Genomic DNA, 27309 nt, shown 5'->3' with positions numbered 1-27309 from the left:
GCAGCAGCAGTCTTGTAGGGATGATTTACAGTCCCAAGAAACACGTGGACTTGTACGTGGCTGGGAGGAGGTAGCTGCGGATCATGTTGTCCTTAGTGACCCAGAGGACTCCGGACCGAATGCCTCAGCTAACCTACGCTGCATGGCCTCCCTGATCCTGCAAAGCCTGCGGAAGGATCCTCGTATTCTTCGGATCAAGGAGAGGGACCATTACTGGCTGGCCACTCTCCTTGATCCACGGTGTAAGGGTAAGGTTGCCGACCTTATCTTGCCATCGCAGAGGGAGCAGAGGATGAGACATCTCCGGGAGGCCTTGCAGAAAGGTCTGTGCAATGCGTTCCCAGAGACTGGGAGGTTACAAACTCCTGGTCCTGGACAACGTGTTGCTGAGGCATCGGTCAGAAGGAGCGGTGGAGAAGGTGGCCGTCTGACTGATGCTTTCAGACAATTTTTTAGTCCGCAGCCCCAAGGTATGATCGGTTCCAGCAACCATCGCTAGCGTCTGATTTACATGGTGCAGGAATACCTAGGGGCAAGGTCAGACTTGGACACCTTTCCCACCAAAAAACCTCTGGCTTACTGGGTCTTGAGGATGGATCACTGGCCAGAGCTTGCACAGTATGCAATTGGTAGCAAGAGCTACTGGCCTGTCCTGCATCCAGCGTTCTTTCGGAACGCACCTACAGTGCTGCTGGTGGCTTTGTTACCAATCACAGGGTGCGCCTGTCCACTGAATCAGTTGATCGACTGACCTTCATCAAGATGAATCAGTCTTGGATCACCCACAGCTACCAAGCACCTGAAGCTGATGTAACCAAATAATTGTTTTTGAAATATCACATCCCTTCAAGACTGCCTATGCTGATGCTGAGTGACTGTCCTGTTATGTTGATTGTCTATCCTCTTGTGACGGACTGGGGTTTATATGGTCACAAAACAGACACCCCAAAGCAAAGTACATATTCATTTTTTTTTATATTTCTAAACATCTCCCTTCTATTCTATTAATAACCAGTAGATGGCAGAGAAGGTACACAAACAGAGTCTATATAAGGCCACACACCATGTGACTGGAAATTAAACTACTTCCAGCCATAAAGTCAGTGGTCATATCTCATGCTGTTTGTGTGATTCTTTGCAGGTATGTACTCTAAATCGTTCCTAATCTGTATTAACCTGTGATAGAAAGATTCCTAAATATCTTGAGCAGATGCAGAAAAAGTCTCAGCAGATTTTATGCTATAGTTTTGCTGTAATTAGAAGTTTAGAACAGCATGTGTCAGAAACAAGTGAAAAGTGCATAAGAACATGAAAATACTGCATTAGTCAGAACAAATGTCTATGATAAACACTAAACCTTTCTAAATAGGTATATTTAAACCTGATTTATTGGAAATTGCATAGATTTATAGAAGCACATGTTTTCTGTTATTTAATATAGAAAAAAAACTATTGTATGTAAAGCTTATGTATTGCATCATACAGACATGCAATGTGCACCATCTAGTGGTTAAAAAGAGTACTACCATGAAAATATTTGTATTAAAGCAATGCATTGCTAGTATGATTATTGCACACTTAAAATGTACCAGAGAGATAAAGATAATTATCTATAACACTGAATAACAGGGATATATATGTTATTAAAATATAGTAATGTTCATTGTTGTAACTACGTTTTAAAATACTTTAGTTAAAATCGGTATTATATATATTGTTAATGTTTATAAACATGTGACTATAAAAATGTAAAAGATGTATTGTTATGTAAAAATTAAACTACTTCCAGCCATAAAGTCAGTGGTCATATCTCATGCTGTTTGTGTGATTCTTTGCAGTCCACGCCAAGCTGATCACCTTATCTCATCGCGTCTACAATCATCGGCTCTCTTAATTCACATTTTGAGGCCGGTAACATTTTGGGGGCTCGTGTGTCGGGATTCGTTGTGTTACCAGTGAGAAGGAAGTGCGAGACAAGCGTGAGCCTGCTACAGAGCTACAAGGAGAGTCCTGAGTGTCGTCTGCCTTGTGAGTGCAAGTCTTCAGATTGCAACAGAGATGGCGTCTCCTCGTCGTGCGCTGATGTGGGATATCCAGAAACAAATTCATCTGCTTAATGAAGAACTGCTGCATAGCCTCGCTATTACGCTGGAAGATGAAAGAGACGTGGACGTTCCATCAGTGACTGGTACCAACGAAATGGAACTTGTTGAATTTATTGAAGACTACTTGAGAAGTGATCAGCTGGAAAAGTTGGAAGATCAAGGTATGTCTTACCTACTCATCATCCAAGACAAGATCAATGAACTAAAACTTAACAAGGAAAGTACACCAACTGTGGACATGGCAACCGCTGCAAAAAAAATAAGTAGTGGGACTGCAAGGACTGAACAGGTATCGGAGGTGGTGAGATTAACTGATGTTGTTGCTTTATTGCCACGTAGAGAATTTAAAATGCATGGTGGTGTAATTTCAGATCATGGTTCGGACATGAGTTACAGTAGCGTGTGCAGACAAATTGACGAGGGTCTAACAGAAAAATTCCCTAAATCTGAAATTATACGCACAGTGTTGAGAATAATCAAACCTGGTAATTTTAAAGATATGTTGACTGACAAAGATGATCTTACTGTTGCTGAATTGAAAAGGTTTTTGAAGTCACATATGAGAGAACGAAGTAGTAATGAGTTATTTCAGGACCTTAGCAATGCTACCCAGCAAGAAAGAGAAACAGCACAACAATTTGTTTACAGGCTAGTGGGGTTAAAACAAAAAATTCTGTCTACATCACAACATGATAGGCGAGAGCTTAGCTATGACAAAAAACTGGTGCAAGGCATATTCCTTCATACACTGTATCAGGGATTAAATGAGAAAAATTCTAATGTTAGACGAGATATCAAGCCTTATGTGTCTGATTTGACAGTAACGGATGACTTTATCATAGAGCAAGTCACCAGATCAGTTGATGAGGAAACAGAAAGGCAGAGACGCTTAAACAGTGCACCTAAACATAAACCTATTACTGTTCATTCATCCCAGACACCAGGGAATAGTGAAAAAGACACCTTGCAACAGAGAGTTGAGGGAGATGTTAAAGCAAATCACACTGCATTAATGGAACTAACAACACAGGTCTCTGCTCTCACAAAGAACCTGGAAAAGATGATGAAGCAAACTCCTCTTGTTGGAAACCAAATGACTAAGCCACTAACCAATGTTCAAGTTCCAGATACAACTCACTGCAAGCCCAGGTGTGATGATTGCATTAAACGAGAGAGTCAGAACTGCTACCATTGTTTCTACTGTGGTTGGACAGGACACAGAGCGGTTGATTGCTTGAAGAAAAGAAGGCAGTCGGGAAACGACAGACGGTCACTGGGAAAGGGACAACCAGTTACCACCTCAAATGATCTGTCCCATGCTAAGGTAAACAGGGTATTCACCCACCGGTCAACTAGAACACTCCCAAAAGAGAATGGATTCTCCAAACAACACGTAGCACAATTAATTGGAGGAAAATGCCTACTGTCATGTCGGATGAATGGTGTACCGGTTGACATGTTGATGGATACAGGAGCTCAGGTCAGCATTGTCGAGAAGGCATGGTTAGAAAAGTTTCTACCCAGCGTCTCCATTAGGCACATACAAGATTTACTTTGTGATGACAACTTATCCATTACAGCTGCAAATGGTTCTATCATTCCATTCATCGGGTGGATTGAAGTCTGCCTGGAATTCGAAAGTAGTGGACATGGAAACTCAGCCATTTATGTGCCAATGCTGGTGAGTGACTGCTGTAATGACAATCCAATTCTTGGGTTTAATGTTATCGAAGAATTGATCAGAGAAAACCGTGACCGACCAAACAGCACCCAAAACCTGACTATCTTGCTGAGTGAAGCTATGAAAGTAAGACAGAGTGTAGCGAATAACATTGTCAATGCTGTCAGTCAAGCAACTGACCCAGGAGAAATATTCGATAGTCGTATGGTCAAAGTGGGGAAGAAGGGACTCCAGATTAAAGGAGGCGAGCTCTGTGAAGTCAAATGTAGAATTAGAGCGTGGCCGAAAGGAGGAATCATGCCATTTGAACCACTTCCCGAATATCCAGTCGAGGAAGGACTTGAACTATTTCCTTCAGTGGTAAATGTGCCAAATGGGTTCTCTAAACTGGTGAAGATACCTATACTGAACCGTGCTCAACATGACATCTACCTTCCACCCAGAACAGTATTGGGTACCATCTCTCCAGCAGCTGAGATTCTACCATTGTCTCCAAACAAAGACGATGGAAAGGGAATTGACCAGAAGAAAAGGGTGTTTAATGTAAACCAGTTGAATCAAGTGGACACTGGAAATCAGCTACCCACTAACAAATCTGTTAAGTGGCACCCACCTGTCAATTTGGAAGATCTCTCAGAAGAAGAACAGGAGATAGTGAGACAAATGTTATATGATGAATCAGATGTCTTTGCTCGAGATGAGGGAGACATAGGATGCATCCCTAACCTGAAACTGAGGATAAATCTGAAAGATGAAACTCCTGTCCAGAAACGCTACAATTCGATACCGAAACCCCTATACAAAGAAGTGAAAGAATATATCCAAAACCTTCTTGACCGAGGTTGGGTAACAAAATCTTCTTCTGCATACTCATCACCAGTTGTTTGTGTTCGAAAGAAGGACAGTAGCCTACGACTATGTGTTGACTTTAGGGAGTTAAACCGAAAGACTATCCCAGATAGACATCCACTACCCAGAATACAAGATCTGCTGGATAGCTTAGGAGGATTTACGTGGTTCTCAATCCTGGACCAGGGTAGTGCGTATCATCAAGGCTTTGTGCATGAAGACTCCAGACATCTGACGGCTTTCAGTACCCCCTGGGGACTCCTGGAGTGGAACCGTATTCCATTTGGATTAACGAATGCCCCAGCAGCTTTTCAGAGATGCATGGAGAATGTATTAGAGGGCATCAGAGACAAATGTTGTTCTCCATACTTGGATGACGTACTTTGCTACTCCAAAACTTTTCAGGAGCATGTCAATGATATTAGGCAAGTGCTTAGTCAAATGTGTGAGCATGGTATCAAACTTAGACCGAAGAAGTGTGAACTCTTTAAACGACAGATTCGATACCTTGGACGAATGGTGTCAGAAGAAGGCATAAAAATTGACCCAAAAGATCTTGAAGCGGTATTACATTTGAAAAGGAAAGAACCAAAAACAGTGGGAGGAGTCAGATCTTTGTTAGGATTCCTGAGCTACTACAGGTCCTTCTTTCAAGATTTCTCTCGACTTGCTAAACCACTGTATGAACTTGTGCAGAACACTGAGAAAGAATCTGCTACATCCATCCCCAAAAACAATCGGAGGGAATCTACAAAGAAAAACGGGAACAAAGCACAAGTGCCATCTAAAACACTGATTCAATGGACACCCAAACATCAAGCTGTAGTATCCAGACTGGTGGACATGCTAACCAATCCACCAATTCTAGCATACCCTGATTTTGACTTACCCTTCGTCTTACACACTGATGCTTCCAATGAAGGCCTAGGTGCTGTACTATACCAACGACAAGGAGAAAAACTTCGTGTTATTGGGTTTGGCTCCAGAACATTGACTCCAGCAGAGCGCAATTACCATCTTCACTCTGGTAAACTTGAGTTTTTAGCTCTCAAGTGGGCAGTCTGTGACAAATTCAGAGATTACTTGTACTACGTTCCAACATTCACCGTTTACACAGACAACAACCCATTGACATATGTATTGAGTACTGCCAGACTGAATGCTGTGGGTCATCGCTGGGTTGGCGAGTTGGCCGATTTCCACTTCGATATCAAGTACAGGCCAGGTAAACAGAATGCAGACGCAGATACACTGTCACGATTTCCGGTGGAACTCACGAAGAATCTAAGTGAGTACACAGAGTTTGTACCATCTGAGGTTGTGTCAGCTATGTGGCAAGGGAGCAAAGCTGTTGACGAAGAAGAGGCATTATGGGTGGCTTCATTGACTCTTCACTCAGAAAGTGATGTGGCCGAAGAATTGCTGAAAGGACAGACAATCTGCCCAATGACTCAGGAGAATATCAGAGCATTACAACAAGACGATACCAACATTAGAGAAGTGGTCTGGCTTAAGGAGAACGACTGGATTCCAAACCACAAAGAAAAGGAGAGTATGACCAGAAAAACAAGACGTTTGATACATGAATGGAATAAACTCAGAGTCGATGAAGGAATCCTCTACAGACACTCTGGAACCCGAAAACAGCTAGTTCTACCAGAAAAGTTAAAACCATTGGTCTTAAGAAATCTTCATGATGACATGGGTCACATTGGTACTGACAAGGTAACCCACCTAGCACGTGAACGATTTTACTGGCCATTTATGCAAAAAGACATTGATGAATATGTGCTGAAGAAGTGCAGCTGCATCAAACAAAAGCGTCCAAATATCACTGAAAGAGCACCTATGGGTTCGATTACTACCAGTTCACCTTTGGAGTTAGTATCCATTGATTATCTTCACTTGGAGAAAAGCAAAGGAGGATATGAGTATATACTTGTAATAGTTGACCATTTCACACGCTTTGCACAAGCGTATCCAACTAAGAACAAATCTGGAAAAACGGCGGCAGAAAAGATCTTTCAAGATTTCATACCACGTTTTGGCTATCCAGAGAAACTCCACCATGACCAAGGAAGAGAATTTGAAAACAACTTATTTCAGACATTGCAACGATTGGCAGGGATTTCTCATTCAAGAACTACTCCATACCATCCACAGGGTAACCCAGTGGAGAGACTGAACCGTACTTTGTTACAGATGCTTCGCACCTTAGAGGAAGAGAAAAAGTCAGATTGGAAAGAACATCTTCCACATATGGTTCATGCATACAATTGCACCAGGCATGAAGCCACAGGATACTCGCCATTCTTTCTATTGTATGGAAGATCTCCTCGTTTGCCAATTGACCTAATGCTCAACCTAAATTTGGAAAAGGAATCAGAAAGTCAACCAACATTTACTCAGAAATGGGCATCTAGAATGCAAGAAGCTTACAAAATCGCATCCGAGAATAGCAAAAAATCATCTGCTAAAGGGAAGAAGTACTATGACAAAAAGATAAAAGGAGCACCTCTTCAACCGGGTGATCGGGTCTTAGTACGAAATCTCTCTGAAAGAGGAGGACCTGGTAAACTTCGTTCATACTGGGAAGAATCAGTACACAAAGTGGTAGAAAGAATCAAAGATGGGCATGTGTACAAAATTCAGCCTGAAAGTGGTAAAAAGACTATTCGAGTACTGCACAGAAATCTTTTACTACCAGTAAATGACCTACCAATTGAAGGACACATTCCAAGAGTACCGATGAAACAAAGACATTCAAGTAACAGAAAGGATACCAGAATGGATGTGGACCAGGAGGAGGAATGTTCAGATGAAGAAAGATGGTATTACCCTTATATACCAGAGACTACAGAAAGTCATGATTGTGTTGTGTCTCAACCAAACTCTCAAAACGTAGAGAAAATCCCATTAAGAGTTTCTGCTGAAGAGTTCTATCCTACAACTACCACACCCAATCTTGAACAAGAACAAAATGATGGAACAGTAGTTGGCGACCAAATCTGGGCTACAGATATGGTGGGACTAGACACTGCAGAATTACCCTCATTAAGTCAAGACTTACCTGTGAACCAAGATATGCAAATGGAAAATGATGTTGATGGAGAAGACTCAACTCCTGTCAGAAGATCTACCAGACAAGCTAAGCCTAAAGAGATCTTTACATATGACACACTAGGTCAGCCAAGATACATACCAAGTCAGATTCACACCATACAAACTCCTACAATGCTAGCTAGGACATGCCAGGTAGTTAACGTAGCTCCTTGGTGGCAACAAGTACCTATTTGGGTTACTTAAATCAATAAATAGTGTTCAGATACCAATTGAGTTTAATGTCGGGAGCCATTAACTGAAGGAGGGGAGAGTGTGACGGACTGGGGTTTATATGGTCACAAAACAGACACCCCAAAGCAAAGTACATATTCATTTTTTTTTATATTTCTAAACATCTCCCTTCTATTCTATTAATAACCAGTAGATGGCAGAGAAGGTACACAAACAGAGTCTATATAAGGCCACACACCATGTGACTGGAAATTAAACTACTTCCAGCCATAAAGTCAGTGGTCATATCTCATGCTGTTTGTGTGATTCTTTGCAGGTATGTACTCTAAATCGTTCCTAATCTGTATTAACCTGTGATAGAAAGATTCCTAAATATCTTGAGCAGATGCAGAAAAAGTCTCAGCAGATTTTATGCTATAGTTTTGCTGTAATTAGAAGTTTAGAACAGCATGTGTCAGAAACAAGTGAAAAGTGCATAAGAACATGAAAATACTGCATTAGTCAGAACAAATGTCTATGATAAACACTAAACCTTTCTAAATAGGTATATTAAAACCTGATTTATTGGAAATTGCATAGATTTATAGAAGCACATGTTTTCTGTTATTTAATATAGAAAAAAAACTATTGTATGTAAAGCTTATGTATTGCATCATACAGACATGCAATGTGCACCATCTAGTGGTTAAAAAAGAGTACTACCATGAAAATATTTGTATTAAAGCAATGCATTGCTAGTATGATTATTGCACACTTAAAATGTACCAGAGAGATAAAGATAATTATCTATAACACTGAATAACAGGGATATATATGTTATTAAAATATAGTAATGTTCATTGTTGTAACTACGTTTTAAAATACTTTAGTTAAAATCGGTATTATATATATTGTTAATGTTTATAAACATGTGACTATAAAAATGTAAAAGATGTATTGTTATGTAAAAATTAAACTACTTCCAGCCATAAAGTCAGTGGTCATATCTCATGCTGTTTGTGTGATTCTTTTCAGTCCACGCCAAGCTGATCACCTTATCTCATCGCGTCTACAACCATCGGCTCTCTTAATTCACATTTTGAGGCCGGTAACACTCTTCCTCCTCCGCTGATATGTTGGAAGAACATTTCTGGTTCTGGGTGATGCCATCAGCCCAATTTTTCTGTCCCTGTTTAACAGGGGCATTTAATTACAATTTTTGATGCAATGCTTTGCAGCAGGGCTAATTCCTGCAATAAAAATAGAGTATATGGGAGAGGTTGCAGTGTGGTGGCACCAGCACCAGTGCCTAAGGCCCAATTTTTCTGCCCCTGTTTAACAGGGGCGTTTAATTACAATTTTTGATACAATGCTTTGCGGCAGGGCTAATTCCTGCAATAAAAATAGAGTATATGGGAGAGGTTGCAGTGTCGTGGCACCAGCATCAGTGCCTAAGGCCCAATTTTTCTGCCCCTGTTTAACAGGGACATGTAATTACAATTCTTGATATAATATTTCACAGGAGGGCCCGTTCCTGTGCCCACCCAGAGTAACTGAGGACTTATAGTGTTGTTGCACCAGCACCACAACCACCAAAGATCAATTTTTCTACCACTGTTCAACAATGGCATGTAATTACAATTCTTGATATAATCGTTCACAGCAGGGCGCTCCAGCGCCCACCAAGAGTCACTTTGAGGGCTTACAATGTTGTGGCAAAACCAACACCTTGTTCCGCCATTTCTGCAGAGCATATAGGGCAGGCCCCTACTTTCAAACATCCAACTTACAAACATCTCCTACTTGCAAACGGAAGGAGACAACAGCAAGTGGGATGAAAAAAGATGTACGACAAAACAAATTATACAGGGGTGATAACCCTTCCCTATGTTTTCCAAAAAGCTTAAAAATAGTTTTTTTGACTGGAGCTACACTTTAAAAATGTACCAGTTGAAAATTACAAACAGATTCAACTTAACACAACAAACCTACACAGTCCCTGTCTTGTTTGCACCGCCTGTATACTGCTGTTCTGAGTACATAGGGCCTGGGGGCCACACGCATTTCCTTTTTTTAATATGGGTACTGGGTTCCCCCTAATCTGCGTACAAGACCCAAAGGGGCTGGTAATGGGCAGGGAGGGCTACCCATGCCATTTTTCTCAATGATTTTCAACCATATTGCAGGAACCAGATATAACATTAAAACCGCAAGCAGTTTTAAATTATGTTATTTCCATTTAATGTCATTTTGTGCAGGGACTGTTCTAAACACGGGAAACACGTGGCACTTCACAGGCATACTACAGACACCCCCCAGGCACCATATTTAAAGGAATATTTCACTTTTTTTTTCACTTTAATCGTCATTAAAATCAGTGCGCCAAAACGGACATTTTTAAAAACATTTTAGGCATTGACCCATGTCCCCTGGGGCAGGAGCCAGGTCCCCAAACCCTTTTTAGGACAGTATCTTGCATATTAGCCGTTAAAATTAGCACTTTTAATTTTGAACGTTCGAGTCCCATAGACTTCAATGGGGTTCTAAAGTTCGTACGAATTTGGGGTCCGTTCGAAAGTTCTGGTGCGAACCGAACCGTGGGGTGTTCGGCTCATCCCTAGTCACAGGTATGACATTATAATACAATCACGGGTCACAGGTTTGACATTATAATACAATCACGGGTCACAGATATGAATTCTCTGAGATCATACAAGATCTGCTGCCGTCCAACCACCGAAAATTAAGGAAGTTGATGGGGGGGGGGGGGGGGGGCATGCTGCCGTCCAACTACCAAAATAAAATGAATGAAGTTGATAAACGGGGTATGGGGGGTTGTGCTGCCATGCAACCACCGAAAAAAATTCACAAAGTCGATAAGCGGAGGGGTGGTTGTGCTGCCGTCCAACAGGAGAGGTCAACAATGGCAGCCCAGTAATTCTCTCAGAGAAGATATCCATTCATTGCAGTAGAAAAATACCCAGTACTAACAGTCCTATATTGAGAAGAACCTGTACCTACTTTCCTTTCAATGTGCAGTATTTTACTTAAAGCAGGGTTCCACCCTAAAGTGGAACCTCCGCTCATCGGAACCCTCCCCCCCTCCGGTGTCACAGTTGGCACCTTTCAGGGGGGAGGGGGGTGCAGATACCTGTCTAAGACAGATATTTGCACCCACTTTCGGGCATTGACTCCCACGGGAGTCTATGCTTCTTCCTGTCCCGCCGCGCTGGGACACACACATTCCCATTGTGCTGCGCGACTCGCGTATGCGCAGTAGGGAACTGGGAAGTGAAGCCGCAATGCTTCACTTCCTGATTCACTCACAGAGAATGGCGCCAGCAGCACCCGAGAGCCAAGCGATCGATCGACCCCGGCTGCCGTCATCGCTGGATCCTGGGACGGGTGAGTGTCCATTTATTAAAAGTCAGCAGCTGTAGTATTTATAGCTGCTGGCTTTTAATCATTTTTTTTCCAGTGGAATCCCTCTTTAATAGGCTTGCATGTCCTGGAAAACTGTTGATTAACAGAAAAAAAAAACCACATGTGGTTGAGAAGCAAGGGGTGGGGGGCTGCCGTCCAAACTCAGAAAAAAAACATGTAGCTGACAAGGGGTTGGGGGGGTTGGTGGGATGCAGTCTCAGAAAACTCAGAAAAAAAAACCAAACATATGTAGCTGAGAAGGGAAGGGGGGGAGAGGGGAGGGGGGTTGTGCTGTGCTGCCCTCCAAACTAATGAACAAATGTAGCTGAGAATGGTGGGGGGGGGGGGGGGGATTGAGGGAGCTGCCGTGCATCCAAACTAAGAAAAAAAATAATGTAGCTGAGAAAGGGGGGGGGGGGGTTTCTTGTTGTGTTGTGTGCTGCCATCCGAACTAAGGAAGAAATGTAGCTGAGAAGGGGGGGGGGGGGGATGGGGTGGTGTGCTGCCGTCTAAAACGAATGAACAAATGTAGCTGAGAACCGGGGGGGGGGTTCTGCCGTCCAGAGTCATAAAACAAGGATGATTAAAGGGGGGGTGGCAGCAGCCCCATCTAACCCATCTGTGCTGCCGAACATCAACAGACAGCAGGCCCTACCGCTTACCTGCTTATCTGACGCTGGGACTGAGCAAGTGATGACTGCCAACATCACTTCCTGCTCAGTCCAGCGCCCGGCCAGTCTACGCGCCGGAAGCTGTGGCGAGATCGACCGCGCCACAGAGCGAGGTTTTTTTGGGCAAATGAAGCGCCTCGTCTGCAATCTTGTGATATAGACATGCATAGACGTGGTGCTTCACATATTGCACTGCGCCCGGCGCCCGTTTAAGACGTTTAAAAATAAAAAATAAAATTAAAGGGACATGTTTAACTAGATGCTGACCGCCGGCTATCAAATGACGGCCAGGCGGCGCACCTATTGTGGCGGAAGGCCGTCATATGACGGCCTCCCGTTTAAACAGGGAATGCGCGCGATCGTGCGCGCGCATTCCCTGTTTCTTCGGTGGCGTCGTGTCACGGAGACACCGCTCGCCACCGAAGGGGGTGAAAAGCCATTGGTTATGGCTGTTTACCACGTGATCGGCCGTGATGAAGTCACGGCCGATCACAGATGGTCACACCCCGACTGTGCACGACGTATGCGCGCGATCGTGAACACTGCTCGTCACCGACGCTGGTAAACAGCCATTTGCCGGCTGTTTACCCACGTGATCGGCTGTGATCCTTTCACAGTACCTGTCACGGTCCATCAGGGTACCCGAGTACCTGTCACGGTCCATCAGATTACCAAGTACCTGTCACGGTCCATCAGAGTACCGAGTGCCTGTCACGGTCCATCAGGGTACCCGTGTACCTCTCACGGCCCATCAGAGTACCCGAGTACCTGTCACGGCACATCAGAGTACCCGAATACCTGTCACGGCCCATAAGAGTACCCGAGTACCTGTCACGGCCCATCAGAGTACCCGAGTACCTGTCACGGCACATCAGAGTACCCGAGTACCTGTCACAGCCCATCAGAGTACCCGAGTACCTGTCACGGCCCATCAGAGTACCCGAGTACCTGTCACAGCCCATCAGAGTACCTGAGTACCTGTCACGGCCCATCAGAGTACCCGAGTACCTGTCACGGTCCATCAGAGTACCCGAGTACCTGTCATGGTCCATCAGAGTACCCGAGTACCTGTCACGGTTCATCCGAGTACCCGAGTACCTATCACGGTTCATCCGAGTACCCGAGTACCTGTCACGGTTCATCCGAGTACCCGAGTACCTGTCACAGCCCATCAAAGTACCTGAGTACCTGTCACGGTTTATCCGAGTACCCGAGTACCTGTCACAGCCCATCTGAGTACCTGTCACAGCCCATCTGAGTACCCGAGTACCTGTCACAGTCCATCTGAGTACCCGAGTACCTATCACAGTCCATCTGAGTACCTGAGTACCTGTCACAGTCCATATGAGTACCTGTCACCGCCCTTCAGAGTACCCAAATACCAGTCACCAAGCCATCAGAGTACCTGTCACCAGGACATCAGAGTACCCGAGTACCTGTCACCAGGCCATCAGAGTACCCGAGTACCTATTTGCAGCCCATGTCTCATAGAATATACGTTGGGGTGTTTGCTTTCCAAAATGGGGTCATTTTGTGGGTAATTTTACTGTCCTGGTGGTCCAGGACCTTCAAAAGTGTGATAGGTAGGAATTAAATGAGATGTGTCATTTATGCTCCTAGAACGCCTGAAGGTACTACTTCAATGTTCGGCCTCTCTATGTGGCCAGGCTGTGTAAAAGTCCTACACATGTGGTATCGCCATACTCGGGAGAGTAGCAGAATGTATTTTGGGGTGTAATTTTTGCTATATACATGCTATGTGTTAGAAATATCTTATAAATTGACAATTTTGTGTAAAAAAAAAATGCGTTTTAATTTTTTTCCACATATTCCAAAAACTTCTGGAAAAAAATTAACCATTCAAAAGACTCATTATGGCTCACAGATTATACGTTGGGGTGTTTGCTTTCCAAAATGGGGTCATTTTATGGGCAATTCCATTGTCCTGGTACTCCAGGGCCTTCAAAAGTGTAATAGGTGGTTGAGAAATGAGATGCGTCATTTTTGCTCGTAGAACATCTGAAAGTACTACATCAATGTTGGTGCTCTGTATGTGGCCAGGCTGTGTAAAAGTCTCACACATGTGGTATCGCCGTACTCGGAAAGAGTAGCAGAATGTATTTTGGGGTGTAATTTGTTGTATGCATATGCTGTGTGTGAGAAATAACCTGATAATATGACAATTTTGTAAAAAAAAATAATAATAAAAAAAAATCTTCATTTTGCAAAGAATTGTGGGAAAAAATTACAACTTAAAAAAACTCACCATGCTACTTACTTAATACCTTGGAATGTCTACTTTGTAAAAAGGGGTCATTTGGGGGGTATATGTACTTTCCTGACTTGTTAGTGTCTCAAGAAATTAGGTACACCTGATGTACTGAAGGCCTGATCAGAAGTGATCAATTTTCAGTGATTGGCACCATAGTTTGTAGACTCTATAACTTTCACAAAGACCAAATAATATATACTAATGTGGGTTATTTTTACCAAAGATATGTAGCAGTATAAATTTTGGCCAAAATTTATGAAGAAAAATTACTAATTAGCAAAAATGTATGACAGAAACAAAGAAAAAGGCATTTTTTTCACAAAATTTACGTATTATTTTATTTAAAGCACAAAAAATAAAAAACCCACTAGTGATTAAATACCACTAAAAGAAAGCTCTATTTGTGTGGAAAAAAGGACGCAAGTTTCATATGGATACAGTGTTGGATGACTGAGTAATTGTCATTCAAACTGTGAGAGCGCTGAAAGCGGAAAATTGGTCTGGTCAGGAAGGGGGTGTAACTGCACTGTATTGAGGTGGTAAAATAAACTTTTTTTTTTTTAACTGCCTGGGGGGGGGGTGGGGGTGCAGCGCCCGGGGCTCCCTATGGACGGGCCCCCACTGGCTACCAGTCACCCTGATCCACCGTCAGGAGATGATCCAGTGCTTTACAACATTGCTAGGAGCTTGAACCAGCATTTAGAATCTCTGTCCTGTCACAGAGGATTGGTGAGCGGGTGAAAACCCAAACATCCTTCTTAACACAGTACACACACTACAAGCAGACATCTATTCCCCTTTTCTAGTGTGGGAGGATGCTTGTTTGGAGCTGCCACTTTTAGCCATTCTGTTCTTACAAACCACTACCTAATGGGGGAATATCCTAGCGCAGGGGTCTCCAAACTATGGCCCTCCAGTTGTTCAGGAACTACAAGTCCCCTCATGCCTAGTCATGTCTGTGAATAGAGATGGACAAACTTCTGACGGGATGTTTCGCGAACCGCGAACGCGGCCGAAAGTTTGCTAACCGCAAAGTTTGCGGCGGGCCCCATTGACTTCAGTGGTAGGCGAACTTTAAAAACCTACAGGTCATATTTCTGCAGCAGTGCACCACAACCCTCCAAATAGTATACCTATACCAGTCCTTACAAGGACCTTTGTGGACCAAGTAGCTAGTGATTTGCAGACTGTACCTCAGTCCCTACACTGATAAAGGACTGCTGCAGAATAGGGCAGTAATCTGCAGCAGTGCACCACAACCCTATATATTGTACACCTATACCAGTCCTTACAAGGACCTTTGTAGACCAAGTAGCTAGTGATTTGCAGACTGTACCTCAGTCCCTACACTGATAAAGGACTGCTGAAGAATAGGGCAGCAGTCAAGTATAATATTCTTTCTGTATTTGGAATGAGAAAGCATCTATGAGCAGCAGGGGGGGGGGGGGGGGGGTGGAGCAGCTGTGCTGTGGGAAATACAGTCCCCAGGAAAACGTTAGGGGAGGAGAAATGTGTGTTTCTGTGAGGAGAAGGAGCTGAGGTACCAGCATCTCAGTGAGGAGAGAGACACACACTGACACCAGGGACTGTACAACCCAACAGAGGGAGAGAAAGCCATTCTTCTCTTGAGACTACCAGGGAGAGTTACCGTGAGGAGAGGGGATAGAGGACAGGACTGGTGAGTAGGGATGGCCGAACGATTCGCCCGGCGGTCATTTTGCGGCGAATTTCGGCTGTTCGCCGTCCGCCCGATCGGCGGACTATTGCCGCCGTTCGCCCGGCGGACTTCCGTGTTTACTGTGTAAAAGAACTTTGACCTATGATGACACATCCATCATGGGGTACAGGATAGCCAATTGAGACATTACAGCACATGGACACTTGGACATTCCCCCTAACTTATAAATAGACCCGATCCGGCGGCCATTTTACATTCTTTCTACTGTCACTATAGGGAGAGGTTGCTGTGTGGAGCAGGGAGAGACTTCAGTGACCCAAATCGCTAGCTATTAGGTCCACAAAAGTTCTTTTAAGGACTGGTATCATGGTATAGGTGTTAGGTGTAGTTCAGGATATAGGTTTGAGGCAGTACTGTGCTAGTGATTGTTGCAGCAGCCTGAGTGTCTTTTGTCAGTGTAGAGAAAGGGACAGGACGCTGTGTGCTGCAGGGACAATCAGTTTAATCATTAGCTGTTACTATTAGGTCCACAAAAGTGCTATTCAAGTTATTATTCCAGCAGCCTCTGTTTTGTCAGTTTAAATAGGGACAGGCAGGAAGCTGTGTGTGAGGCAGTGAGGGACAGTCAGTTTAATCAGTAGCTGTTACTATTAGGTCCACAAAGGTTCTCTTCAGGACTGGTATGGTAATAGCCTTGTACACGTATAATATTTTTTCTTCCAAATATAGAAAGAATATTATACTTGACTGCTGCCCTTCTGCTGCAGTAGTCCTTTATCAGTATAGGGACTGAGGTACAGTCTGCTAATCATTCACAACCTACTTGTTCCACAAAGGTCCTTATAAGGACTGGTAAGGTATAGGGTACTACAGTACATAGGGTTGAGTGAGGTACAGTCTGCTATTCCTTAAGGACTGGTATAGGTCCACAATACATAGGGTTGAGGTGCACTACTGCTGACTGCTGCCCTACTGCTGCAGTAGTCCTTTATCAGTATAGGGACTGAGGTACAGTCTGCTAATCATTCACAACCTACTTGTTCCACAAAGGTCCTTATAAGGACTGGTAAGGTCTAGGGTACTACAGTACATAGGGTTGAGTGAGGTACAGTCTTCTATTCCTTAAGGACTGGTATACGTCCACAATACATAGGGTTGAGGTGCACTACTGCTGACTGCTGCCCTACTGCTGCAGTAGTCCTTTATCAGTATAGGGACCGAGGTACAGTCTGCTAATCATTCACAACCTACCGTTTCCACAAAGGTCCTTATAAGGACTGGTAAGGTATAGGGTACTACAGTACATAGGGTTAAGTGAGGTACAGTCTGCTATTCCTTAAGGACTGGTATAGGTCCACAATACATAGGGTTGAGGTGCACTACTGCTGACTGTTGCCCTACTGCTGCAGTAGTCCTTTATCAGTATAGGAACCGAGGTACAGTCTGCTAATCATTCACAACCTACTTGTTCCACAAAGGTCCTTATAAGGACTGGTAAGGTCTAGGGTACTACAGTACATAGGGTTGAGTGAGGTACAGTCTTCTATTCCTTAAGGACTGGCATATGTCCACAATACATAGGGTTGAGGTGCACTACTGCTGACTGCTGCCCTACTGCTGCAGTAGTCCTTTATCAGTATAGGGACCGAGGTACAGTCTGCTAATCATTCACAACCTACCCTTTCCACAAAGGTCCTTATAAGGACTGGTAAGGTATAGGGTACTACAGTACATAGGGTTAAGTGAGGTACAGTCTGCTATTCCTTAAGGACTGGTATAGGTCCACAATACATAGGGTTGAGGTGCACTACTGATGACTGCTGTCCTTCTGCTGCAGTAGTCCTTTATCAGTATAGGGACCGAGGTACAGTCTGCTAATCATTCACAACCTACATGTTCCACAAAGGTCCTTATAAGGACTGGTAATGTATAGGGTACTACAGTACATAGGGTTGAGTGAGGTACAGTCTGCTATTCCTTAAGGACTGGTATAGGTCCACAATACATAGGGTTGAGGTGCACTACTGATGACTGCTGCCCTTCTGCTGCAGTAGTCCTTTATCAGTATAGGGACCGAGGTACAGTCTGCTAATCATTCACAACCTACTTGTTCCACAAAGGTCCTTATAAGGACTGGTAAGGTATAAGGTACTACAGTACAAAGGGTTGAGTGAGGTACAGTCTGCTATTCCTTAAGGACTGGTATAGGTCCACAATACATAGGGTTGAGGTGCACTACTACTGACTGCTGCCCTTCTGCTGCAGTAGTCCTTTATCAGTATAGGGACTGAGAGTTTTGTCACAGGGTCATTTAAAAAATGACAGGCAGAGGAAGAGGCAGGCCCTTCCGCAGGGGTGGTAGGGGTAGGGCAGGAGCAACAGGCTTGAGCCAAACTGGGAAGTTGCAGAAGGTGCGTTCAATTACTTTAAAAGACGCACCAGACTTGGTTGAGTGGCTCACTCAGCCTTACTCTTCTGCACCCTCCTCATCCTCTCGATCTGCACCCTCTTCTTCACTCTCTGCTATGTGCACCCCAAAAGACACTACCACCAACAACACCACCACCACCCCATACCTTCCGCTTGAGTCACAGGAATTTTTTTCCGATCCATATCAAGACATTTCTGATGCGCAGCCACTCTTGGTATTGGATCAGGAAGAGGGGGTAGCAACAACCGCCACTCAGCAGTCTGACGACAGTACCCAGATCAGCCCAAGGAGGAGGTTGGTCCCCGCTGTTGCTGCCTACTCCGAGATCTCTACTTATAGCGGTGGGGAAGGTAACGTCGATGATGAAGTGTCTAGTGATGTCACGTGGGTGCCCACAAGAGAGGAAGAGGAGGGGAGTTCAGAGGGAGATATGGACCAGCAGATAGGGAGGAGAAGCAGGAATAACTTACATTGCACAGGAGGGACAAAGCAGACTGCAAATGTATCAGGAGCGAGTCCCAGGACATTGGCACATGGCTCAGCAGTGTGGGCTTTTTTTAACGTGTCCGCTGCTGACAATAGCGTTGCCATCTGCAATCTTTGCAGTCAACGCATTAGTCGCGGAAAGCCCAACACTCACCTAGGGACGACCGCCTTAAGAAGGCACATGAGCAGCCATCACCGAGCCCAGTGGGAGCAACGGAACACACAAAGTCACACTCCAGGCTCTCACCGCCCATCCTCGTCTTCTACTTCTCCTTCTCCTCTCTCCTCACAATTGTCCTCCACTCCACCTTCCATCACGCCAAGCTCACGTTTTTCTGCAAGAAGGCAGGCTTCCGTGGGCCTAATGTTCGAGCGTAAAAAAATGATGACGCCGGATAACCCTCTTGCCCAACGGTTGACGGCTGGCTTGTCAGAACTCATAGCCCGCCAACTACTGCCATATAAACTGGTGGACTCGGAGGCCTTTTCGAAAATTTGTGGCCATTGGAACACCACAATGGAAGGTCCCAGGAAGGAAGTATTTCTCAGAGAAGGGCATCCCAGAGCTATATGGCCATGTTCAGTGGCAAGTGAATGTATCTCTGGCACACAGTGTCGGTGCCAAGATACATCTGACCACAGACACGTGGTCTAGCAAACACAGGCAGGGAAGGTATATCACTTTTACTGCCCACTGGGTGAACCTTCTGACGGCCGTCAAACATGTAACCTGTGGCACCCGTGTAGATTTGGTTTTACCGCCACGGATTGCATGCAGGCCTGGCTCTTCTTCTCCTCCTCCTCCTCCATCCTCCTCCCTCTCCTCCTCGGCTGACTCCTCCTTTTCCGCTGCTAGCGTCTCTTCCGCTACGCCGCCCAAGCTCCCCAGAACCTATTCGACTGTTGTGCCTGGAAGCCAAGAGCCACACTGGCCCGGCACTCGTTTCAGCTTTGCGTTCACAGGCAGATCAGTGGCTAACACCGCTCAATTTGACAGTTGGTAAAGTGGTGTGTGACAACGGTGCCAATCTGCTTAGCGCATTGAAACAGGGCAAAATTACGCACGTGCCATGCATGGCACACGTCTTAAACTTGGTCGTGCAGCGATTCGTTGTCAAATACCCTGGGGTCCAGGACATCTTGAGGCAGGCAAGGAAAATCTCGGCCCATTTCAGAAGATCTTACACGGCCATGGCTCGCCTTGCTGACATTCAGCGGCGACACAATCTGCTGGTCAGACGTCTTATTTGCGATTGCCCGACGTGATGGAACTCAACCTTCTATATGCTTGATAGGCTGCTCCAGCAGAAATGTGCAGTTAACGTCTACCTGTATGAACTCTGCGGCAGAACAGGTTCTGGGGAGCTGTTTTTTTTTCACTGCGCCAGTAGCTGCTCATGCGCGACGCATGCAGACTTCTGCGCCCATTTGAGGCGATCACCAAACTGGTCAGTCGCAGCCATGGCGCCATCAGTGACATGGTACCTTATGCCTTCTTTATGGAGCGTGCATTGCGTCGTGTCATTGATCAAGCTGTGGAGGAGCAGGAGCGGGAAGATGAGGAAGTCGCAATGCTGGATGAATTCCCGGGGGGCTACTCTATCTGAGACAAGTGAACAACAGGAGTCTGAAGAGGAGTCAGAGGAGGATGGTGCCAGGGCGGATGAGGAGGAGCAAGAAGAGCATGCTTTAAACCTTTCTGGGATCCCTGTTGTTGTGCGTGGATGGGGAGAGGAGAATGAAGAGGACGACATTATCCTGGATGATGAGCAGGAGCCAGGCCACCACACCGCTTCCAGTTTAGTGCAAATGGGGGCCTTCATGCTCCAGTGTTTTAATAGGGACCCCCGTATAAAAAGCATAAGGGTCAAGGACCAGTACTGGGTGGCAACGTACTTAGACCCCCGGTACAAACACAAAATGGCGAAAATGTTACCGCCGTCACAGATGGCTGTCAGAATGCAGCACTTCCAGGCCTTGCTTCAAGAAATGCTGCATTCTGCTTTTGCGTGCACTGGCAGAGGAGCAATTCCCACTCCCAGAGAAGGAGTTGCGGGTACCAATCCAACAGCGCCTGCAAGAAGAGGCCGGTTTGAAGATGTGTTGGTGACTTCGGATATGAGGTCATTCTTTCAGCCGACCCATCGACAGGTGTCATCCGGATCCAGCATCAGGGAACGCCTAGACCGTCAGGTGTCCGACTACATCGGGTTAACGGCCGATGAGGACGCTCTGAGGAGTGATGAACCCCTGGACTACTGAGTGGGCAGGCTTGACCTCTGGCCAGAGCTTGCCCAATTTGCAATCGAACTGTTGGCTTGCCCCTCGTCCAGTGTCCTATCCGAAAGGACGTTCAGCGCAGCAGGGGGGATCGTGACCGATAAGCGTACTCGCCTAGCTCACGACAGTGTTAACTACGTCACATTTCTAAAAATGAATGAGGCTTGGATCTCGGAGGAATTCAACACATGTGACCAGTAGACCATGTATATGTCTATAAACAATTTTTTTAATCGAGCACACAGACCTTCTTTCTTCATTTGGCTCACTTCCTTGTCCAAAAAAAGCACACCGTACTATATGCCTGTACCCTCCTGTTTGAAGAGGTTGAGCGGTGTCATATTTCTACTGGGGCTGCTTATTATGAGGGGCTCCCACCATCCCTGTGCTGTGCTGACTTCCTCCTGGGGCTGCTTATTATGAGGGGCTCCAACCATCCCTGTGCTGTGCTGACTTCCTCCTGGGGCTGTACCTCTGCTGTGCATATTATGAGGGGCTCCCACCATCCCTGTGCTATGCTCATTATGAGGGGCGCCCACCATCCCTGTGCTGTGCTGACTTCCTCCTGGGGCTGCTTATTATGAGGGGCTCCCACCATCCCTGTGCTATGCTGACATCCTCCTGGGGCTGCTTATTATGAGGGGCTCCCACCATCCCTGTGCTGTGCTGACTTCCTCCTGGGGCTGCTTATTATTAGGGGCTCCCACCATCCCTGTGCTATGCTGACATCCTCCTGGGGCTGCTTATTATGAGGGGCTCCCACCATCCCTGTGCTGTGCTGACTTCCTCCTGGGGCTGTACCTCTGCTGTGCATATCATGAGGGGCTCCCACCATCCCTGTGCTATGCTCATTATGAGGGGCTCCCACCATCCCTGTGCTATGCTCATTATGAGGGGCTCCCACCATTCCTGTGCTCTGCTGACTTCCTCCTGGGGCTGCTTACGGTGCAGGTGTCAGTGCTGTATATCACGGTGCTGGTGTCAGTGCTTTATGTCACGCTGCTGATGTCAGTGCTCTCTATCACGGTGCTGGTGTCAGATCACTCTATCACGGTGCAGGTGTCATTGCTGTATGTCACGCTGCTGGTGATCATCTCCTGCACCCTCTTCTTTGCTTACCCTGACCTTCCCTCTCCTCCATTGCCTTCATGCGCTCCACAGTCCTGAATTGTCACAACAATTTCACATATAAAAAAAGAATGCTTGTAGTTGTCGATCCCAGATTCACCTCATACATGTGTTATGTCATTGGCCATGTGGTGGGACTATGTTTGCACAGCTAGTAATTATTTTGTGGCTGCAAATTTGACCTGTAGGTTTGCAAAGTTCGCCTCCCATTGAAGTCAATGGGGCCCGCCGTGAACGTTACGGTTCGCAAACTATCGGCCGCGTTCGCGGTCCGCGTTCGCGAAACGTCCCATCGGAAGTTCGTCCATCACTACTGGTGAGGTGACTGGACTGTGTGGTGGAACTCCACCTGAGAGAGAGCCACTCTACCTACCAGCATCTGAGCGAGAGAGAGAGAGAGAGAGAGAGAGAGAGACGCTTTTCCCGAGACTGCTGCCAGGAGACTGAGGATGGCTGAGAAGGGCCAGGAACAGTGACACCCACAGGGTTCACCACCTATCAGCCCAGGGACCCTGCTCAGTGCCGCCCAGTAGAGACAACACAGACAGCTTCAGGGATCGCAATACCCATCCAAGTGTCCATTCGGCCGCTGTCTGGTCACCTTGCCAGTTTAGCTACCAGTCACCCTGATCCACCGTCAGGAGATGATCCAGTGCTTTACAACATTGCTAGGAGCTTGAACCAGCATTTAGAATCTCCATCATGTCACAGAGGATTGGTGAGCGGGTGAAAACCCAAACATCCTTCTTAACACAGTACACACACTACAAGCAGACATCTATTCCCCTTTTCTAGTGTGGGAGGATGCTTGTTTGGAGCTGCCACTTTTAGCCATTCTGTTCTTACAAACCACTACCTAATGGGGGAATATCCTAGCGCAGGGGTCTCCAAACTATGGCCCTCCAGTTGTTCAGGAACTACAAGTCCCCTCATGCCTAGTCATGTCTGTGAATAGAGATGGACAAACTTCTGACGGGACGTTTCGCGAACCGCGAAAGCGGCCGAAAGTTCCTGAACCGCAAACTTTTAAAACCTACAGGTCATATTTCCAGCCACAAAATAATTACTAGCTGTGCGCAGTCCCACTACATGGCCACTGACATAACACATGTATGAAGTGAATCTGGGATCGACAACTACAAGCATTTTTTTTATATGTGAAATTTTGACAATTCAGGACTCAGGAGCGCATGAAGGCAATGGAGGAGAGGAAAGGTCAGGGTAGGCTATGACGAGGGTGCAGGAGATGATCACCAGCACCGTGATATAGAGCACTGACACCAGCACCGTGATAGAGTGCACTGACACCAGCACCGTGATATAGAGCACTGACACCAGCACCGTGATATAGAGCACTGACACCAGCACCGTGATAGAGTGCACTGACACCAGCACAGTGATAGAGTGAATGGTGGTGTTGGTGGTAGTGTCTTTGGGGGTGCACATAGCAGAGAGTGATGAAGAGGGTGCAGATTGAGAGGATGAGGAGGGTGCAGAAGAGTAAGGCTGAGTGAGCCACTCAACCAAGTCTGGTGCGTCCTTTGACGTAATCGCACGCACCTTCTGCAATTTGCCACTTTGGCTCAAGTCTGTTGCTCCTGCCCTACCCCTACCACCCCTGCGGAAGGGCCTGCCTCTTCCTCTGCCTGTCATTTTTTAAATGACCCTGTGACAAAAGTCTCTAGAGAAGTGCAGTATGTATGTGGAAGAAGGTATATAACACCACGCTTCAATCTGTTGTTTTTGGGGGACACTAGTCTATCACACCAGTTATAATACTTTTTTTTATTGCGTTTGTCGCTCTCTGTAGTATCGCTGCAGAACCACTGAGCAGTCACAATGCTGCACAGTGGAAATGCACTATACCATGCTTTCTATATGTGCAAGTATTTTCTTTCAAAGTATTTTATTTTGTGTAAAAGTAGAAGAATACAGTGATACCGAAACATCATATATGACAAATAAAGCTCGAATAACAACAATGTGATATCGAAATTCCATAAACGAATAAAATCAACCTTCTAAACCTTTTAAGGAAGAATAGGATTTGAATATAAAAGGAGAAAAAACGCCTATAGAGAGACAGCTCTATCGGGTCTAAACATACTTCCCTACCCCAAAGGTGTGGAGGGGACCTCTAGGGAGTCCGCTAAAATTAAGATAAAGGCGTGTTAAACCAAGGCTAGATGAGCTCGAGTGCCCAGGATGAACCCAGCCTGGGCCAGTTGCCGGGGGATAACCTGTCCCCGTGCCCCTATTGGGAACACACTGCACAGGAACAGGGCCCCCCCCTTAAAGGGCGAGAGCTCCCAGACTCCCCCCGTCATAATTACGATCGACTAAGGGGGATTGTTGTTGAGGTCAATCAGTATCCCTGAGGGGAATGGAGGATAGCCCTCTGAGAAGACAGGTAAAGAAGAGGAAAGGTGGAAGAGCAAGGAAGAGAAAGGAAATAGTAGTCGGAATATTCTCAGTGGTCACTCTAATTTAGTGTTTGTACTGAGGGGATCCCAGGAACAAGAGAGATCCCCACATAGTGGGCCCAAGGCTCCCAGGTTAGTTCAAATTTTTGCTTCGTGTCCATGAGGGAGCTCGCTAATTTTTCTTGGGACATAATCCAAGAGATCTTTCTGATGGCTAGCCTAACGGAGACCCCAGGTTGTTTCCAAGATTTAGCTAAGGTCATTTTCGCCCCCAGTAGGATAAAGTGGATCAGCTTCCGCTTATATTTGGAGATGAGAGGAAGATGCGCATTCAGTAAGGCAATTTCGGGGAGCCTGGAGAGCTCGTGTCCGGTCACTTTTTTGATAATGTTGAATATTTTTTTCCAAAAATGTCTAATTCTAGGGCACTCCCACCATACATGTGCAATTGTGCCCAACAGATGACAGCCCCTGAAGCACAAGGGGTCGGCCGAAGGATATATCTTAGCTAGTCTCGCGGGGGTACGGTACCATCTGGAGACTACTTTTAAGCTTGCTTCCATTAGGGAAGTATTTATTATTCCTTTGAAGGCCATGGAAAAGGCAGATTGCCAAGACTCCAGGCTCCATTGAAACTGAAGATCTTCCTCCCAGGTTATCATATAAGAGGACTTCCCCGAGGGGTGTAGGAGTGAAGCGTAGATGATGGATATCCCCCCCCCTTTGTTCCACCGCTTGACCACACCAGAGCTCATAATCAGAGAAACGAGGGGGATTTGATTTGTCTAGCCATAAGCTGTGTAGGAAGTGACTGATTTGTCCGAATCTAAACCTTTCCGTTCTCGGGAAGGTCCAGTTTGCTAATACATTGTGCGAGAGAAATTGGCCCATTGGTGGAAAAAAAGTGGCCTATTCGGTACAGCCCTTTATCCAGCCACCATTGGAAGGCTTGGATCTCTAGCCCAGGAGGAAATTTGGGATTCTGGAAGATGTGTGACAGAGGGGTCATGCTAGAGATAATATTTGGGTTCAGCTTTAATTTGTCCCATAAGGCAAAGGAGTGGGAGAGTGTGGGAGCCATAATTGGAGGTCTGCATTTAGGTGAGGTCCAGAGTAAAAAGTCTAGAGTATTGAGCGGGGTTGCGAATCTTTCTATTTGTAGCCAGTCAGGCTTCTCCCCATTAAAATATATCACTGAGAGTTGCGCAAGTCTGGCCGCTTGAAAATATTTATGTAGATGCGGGAGGCCGAAGCCCCTTTTTTTACGCGTTAAATAAAGCGTTTGTTGGGGAAGTCTATAGCCTGCTCCTCCCCAGATAAATTTCAGGACCTTACTTTGAAAAGATCGGAGGTGGTCCGACCGTATCGGGATTGGGAGAGCTCTTTATGGCATTAATTCTACCCAGCCAGGAGATATTTTGTGTGGACCAAAATTTTAAATCTTGTTCGAGTTTGCGATACATGGAGGGATAGTTTTTCTCATATAGAGTTTCGAATTTGGGAGTAAGGTTTATGCCGAGGTATTTAATGGCCTGATCATTCCAGTCAAAATGGAAATTTAATTTAAGTAAAGCCACCATAGTTGGGGGGAGGGAGACATTGAGGGCTTGGGATTTAGAAAAATTTACTTCCAGGCCTGAGACTTTCGTGAAGGAGGACAAGGTATTGCATAAATTCGGTAGGGAGATAAGGGGAGAGGTGATGAAGAGTATTAAGTCGTCAGCGAACAGTCCGCATTTGTGTTCCTGCTGCCCACAGAGTACCCCTTTAATGTCAGGATTCGTCCTGATCGCTATTGCTAATGTCTCGATCGCAATTGCGAAGAGTAATGGGGATAAAGGGCACCCCTGCCTAGTACCTCTAGCAATCTTAATAGGGGTGGATAGGTATCCCTGTGATTTGATAATAGCTGAGGGCGTAGAATATAGAGCTTTAACCAGTCCCATAAAGCGTTCTCCAAACCCCCATTGCTCCAAGAGCTTAAAAAGGTATTGCCATGAGACAGAGTCGAAGGCCTTTTGTATATCTAATGAAAGTAACATTCCCTGTTGTTTGGGGCCCCCGGGCCAGTTCGATTGGAGAATGGAGATCACATCTATGGTGTGTCTAGTCTGGTCAGGGCCCTGTCTGCCTGGAATGAAGCCGACCTGGTCTTTGTGGACATACGCTCGGATAAAGGAGTTTAGCCTATTTGCGAGTATTTTAGTGAGGATTTTGAGATCGTTATTTATCAACGAAATGGGTCTGTAATTACTTACTTCTTCTGGATTTTTGTCTGGTTTTGGAATCACTGTCAAGAAAGCTGAGTTAAAGTCAGGGTTTAGAGGAGAGCCGGTCACCTTTTCGTTGAAGAAATTTGTCGTCATGTAAGGGGCCAAGGTCTCAGCAAAAGACTTATAATAGGGCACCGACAAACCATCCGGGCCAGGGGCTGAGCCCTTCTTTAAGTTCTTTATCACCTCTAAGGTTTCTTCTATGGTAATCCTCTCTTCCATAATTGCTTTATGTTCGTCCGAAAGGGATGGAATGGGTAACGAGTCCAAAAAGTTAGAGGTAAGACTGGGGAGACCCTGACAGTCGTCTTTATACAGTTTGGCATAGAATTCTCG

The sequence above is a fragment of the Lithobates pipiens genome, unplaced genomic scaffold (genome assembly GCF_037356315.1).
Source record: "Lithobates pipiens isolate NorthernLeopardFrog02 unplaced genomic scaffold, aLitPip1_a1.2 Scaffold_18, whole genome shotgun sequence".
NCBI classification, from domain to species: Eukaryota; Metazoa; Chordata; class Amphibia; order Anura; family Ranidae; genus Lithobates; species Lithobates pipiens.
Note: the sequence above shows the minus strand (reverse complement) of the source record.